The sequence below is a fragment of the Euprymna scolopes genome, chromosome 46, assembly GCF_053919585.1.
Source record: "Euprymna scolopes isolate OS-2025 chromosome 46, ASM5391958v1, whole genome shotgun sequence".
Classification (NCBI taxonomy): domain Eukaryota; kingdom Metazoa; phylum Mollusca; class Cephalopoda; order Sepiida; family Sepiolidae; genus Euprymna; species Euprymna scolopes.
In genome coordinates, this window is record NC_136527.1 from 18423457 (window position 1) to 18428456 (window position 5000).

The window sequence follows — 5000 nt, forward strand, 5'->3', positions numbered from 1 at the left end:
TATTTCTTTACTTTTTTATTTATTTCTTTACTTATTTCTTTCTTTACTTATTTGTTATTTACTTATTTATTTATTTACTTATTTATTTATTTATTTACTTATTTATTTATTTACTTATTTATTTATTTATTTACTTATTTATTTATTTACTTATTTATTTATTTATTTACTTATTTATTTATTTATTTAGTTAATAATTTATTTATTTATTTACTTATTTATTTATTTCTTTATTTATTTACTCATTTATTTATTTCTTTACTGATTTATTTATTTACTTATTTACTTATTTATTTATTTTTTACTAATTTATTTACTTTTTTATTTATTTATTTATTTATTTACTTATTTATTTATTTACTTATTTACTTATTTATTTATTTATTTACTAATTTATTTACTTATTTATTTATTTATTTATTTATTTACTTATTTATTTATTTACTTATTTACTTATTTATTTACTTATTTACTTATTTATTTGCTTATTTATTTATTATTTACTTATTTTTTTATTTACTTATTTATTTATTTACTTATTTATTTATTTATTGATTGATTTACTTATTTATTTATTTACTTATTTATTTATTTACTTATTTACTTATTTACTTATTTATTTGCTTATTTATTATTATTTACTTATTTATTTATTATTTACTTATTTATTTTTTTATTTATTGATTTACTTATTTATTTATTTACTTATTTATTTATTTATTTATTTACTTATTTATTTATTTATTTATTTATTTATTTATTTATTCATTTATTTATTTACTTATTTATTTATTTCTTTATTTATTTACTTATTTATTTATTTATTTACTTATTTATTTATTTACTTATTTACTTATTTATTTATTTCTTTACTTATTTATTTCTTTACTTATTTATTTATTTACTTATTTACTTATTTATTTATTTATTTATTTTTTTTATTTTTATTTATTTTTTTATTTTCTAATTTATTTACTTATTTATTTAATACTTATTTATTTATTTATTTATTTATTTACTTATTTATTAATTAATTTATTTATTTATTACTTATTTATTTACTTATTTTCTTTTTTATTTATTTATTTTTTATTTATTTACTTATTTATTTTTTTATTTATTTACTTATTTATTTATTTATTTATTTACTTATTTATTTATTTATTTATGTCTTTACTTATTTATTTATTTATTTATTTACTTATTTATTATTTATTTATTTATTACTTATTTATTTATTTATTATTTATTTATTTCTTATTTATTTACTTATTTATTTATTTATTTATTTATTTATTTATTTACTTATTTATTTATTTATTTATTTACTTGTTTATTTATTTATTTATTTACTTATTTATTTATTTACTTATTTATTTATTTATTTATTTACTTATTTATTTATTTACTTATTTATTTACGTATTTATTTGTTTGTTTACTTATTTATTTATTTACTTATTTATTTACTTATTTATTTGTTTATTTATTTATTTACTTATTTATTTATTTATTTACTTATTTATTTATTTACTTATTTATTTACTTATTTATTTGTTTATTTACTTATTTATTTATTTATTTACTTATTTATTTATTTATTTATTTACTTATTTATTTACTATTTATTTACTTATTTATTTATTTATTTATTTACTTATTTAGTTATTTATTTATGTATTTGTTTATTTACTTATTTATTTATTTACTTATTTATTTATTTATTTACTTATTTATTTATTTACTTATTTATTTATTTATTTATTTTCTTATTTATTCATTTACTTATTTATTTATTTATTTATTTACTTATTTATTTATTTATTTCTTTACTTATTTATTTCTTTACTTATTTATTTATTTCTTTACTTATTTATTTGTTTACTTATTTATTATTTACTTATTTATTTATTTATTTATTTACTTATTTATTTACTTATTTATTTATTTACTTATTTATTTATTTATTTATTTACTTATTTATTTATTTATTTATTTACTTATTTACTTATTTATTTATTTACTTATTTACTTATTTACTTATTTATTTGCTTATTTATTTATTATTTACTTGTTTATTTATTTATTATTTACATATTTATTTTTTTATTTATTTATTTACTTATGTATTTATTTATTTACTTATTTATTTGTTTACTTGTTTATTTATTTATTTATTTACTTATTTCTTTATTTCTTTATTTATTTACTTATTTATTTATTTCTTTACTTATTTATTTATTTACTTATTTACTTATTTATTTATTTCTTTACTTATTTATTTCTTTACTTATTTATTTATTTACTTATTTACTTATTTGTTTATTTATTTATTTATTTTTTATTTTTTTATTTATTTATTTATTTATTTACTTATTTATTTATTACTTATTTATTTATTTATTTACTTATTTATTTATTTATTTATTTATTACTTATTTATTTACTTATTTACTTATTTATTTATTTATTTGTTTACTTATTTATTCATTTATTTATTTACTTATTTATTATTTATTTATTTACTTATTTATTTATTAATTTATTTATTTACTTATTTATTTATTTACTTATTTATTAATTTATTTACTTATTTACTTATTTATTAGTTATTTATTTACTTATTCATTTATTTATTATTTATTTATTTCTTATTTATTTACTTATTTATTTATTTATTTACTTATTTATTTATTTATTTACTTATTTACTTATTTATTTATTTATTTACTTATTTATTTATTTATTTATTTACTTATTTATTTATTTACTTATTTATTTATTTACTTATTTATTTACTTATGTATTTGTTTATTTACTTATTTATTTATTTATTTATTTACTTACGTATTTTTTTATTTACTTATTTATTTATTTATTTATTTATTTATTTACTTATTTATTTATTTATTATTTACTTATTTATTTTTTTATTTATTTATTTACCTATTTATTTATTTTTTATTTTTTTATTTATTTATTGATTTTTTGATTGACTTAATACATATATAAATTTAAAATATATATATATATATATACATATACATATATATATATATATATATATATATATATATATATATATATATATATATATATATATATATATATATAGCACTTTCTATTTCCTGTATTTTAATTAAACTAGTAATTTCACTGTTACATTAAAATACACTCAGCTCTTTAGACTATTGTTCTAATCTCCTTTAAATTATATATATATATATTTGGGTCTCAAATCCAGTTATTAAGTTAGACCCATGTCCAAGGAACCTATATCTAAAATTTCAAGTGTTTAGACCCAAAATTGTCGGAGGAGTTTTGTAGGGTTCTCAAAGGTCAAATTGTTGAACTTTGACCCCTTAACAACCAAATTTCTGGCCGACAACCTATTACAAAGATTTTTCCAAATCTTAGTGTACTGTGTATCAAATTAGACTTAAAATTGACAAAGTTATTGCGTAGGGAAATGTACACACGCTGACAGAATGACACTCAGATACACAGACATGTTCACTTTTATAGATATATAGATATAGATAGATTAACAAAAATATATACGTATATATAAAAATATATGGAAACAATATTGTGTGTCCTGTAAACTTTTTACGCAAATATTATGCAAGTATAAATCATGTAGAATATTTGCATGAATATAATTACACGTAATAGTTAACTAAAGATGATCATCCCATGAGAAAACCAAAAAAACTAAAAGGGAATTAATTAAAATGAATGTTTAAAAAATATGCAAATTAGCTAGATGTTTTGCTAGTGAATGCATTTCCACAACCCATATATAAGAAAATTGTATTTTCAGGATTATGCTTCCCTAACTGTACTGACATGCAGAAGTTCAAGTGCAACGTGAACCGACATCTTGCTGCCCAAATCCCTACATAGTGCCCCCATAGTTGCTGACCCTGATAGTAGCCCCCTACACCTGAGTGGCAATGTGCCTTGTTTGGGGTGAAAATGTAATAAAAAAAAAAAAAAAAAGAAAAGAGGGGTTTTAATATGAATATCAATACACACAAAAGAAAAACGAATTTATAGGAGTATAGATAGATAGATAGATAGATAGATATCTGTATATATAAAAGCTGGCATCAATTGCGATGGATGGCTCTCGTCTGGGTGAGGCCCCGTGTTTTGACAAGCTTCTGGGTTTGACCTTTACTCCTGATCTGAAATGGGACACGTACATCAAAAGGTAAGAAATTATTTAATTTTTACTTTGCTCAAATACATTTTTATATTGATAAACTTGCTTCAAATGATGACTGTATAACTGTCTAACCACGCTGAGGAGCTATGGTAGAGCTAAATATCATCTCTATGGCAAGCTTCTGGGCTTGACCTTTACTCCTGATCTGAAATGGAACACGTACATCAAGTCTGTTGCCAAGGTCGCAGGAAAGATGGTGGGATCCTTCTACCGCTCCAGAAGATATCTCACTACTGATGCAATTCTCTATCTATATAAAAGCCAAGTACGGCCAAGGATGGAATACTGTTGCCATATCTGGGCAGGAGCTGCCAAAAACAGCCTATCATGCCTTGACAGAGTACAAAATAGACTTCGTGGTTTAGTGGGGGATGCCCTTTTCTCTACCCTGCAACCCCTCTCCCACAGAAGAGACGTTGCGAGCCTATCCTTGTTTTATCGTTATTTTCATGGCAGGTGCTCGTCTGAACTCCAATCCCTCGTCCCCCCTCGCCAAACTTTCACGATAAACACCCGTCTAGCTGAATCCACTGTGAAAAATTTCCCCCACTCTATATCTGTGCCTAAATCAAAACGCGGATTTCATGAGCAAAGCTTCTTTCTTAGAACTGCACGCCTGTGGAACTCTGTTCCGTCTGCCTGCTTCCCTCCGGACTACAACTTGGATGTCTTCAAGTCTAATGTTAACAAATTCCTAATGAACCGCCCCCCTAATTAAACACTTCATAAAATCTCCTCACTAACGTGATGTACTTGCAATAACCCTTATC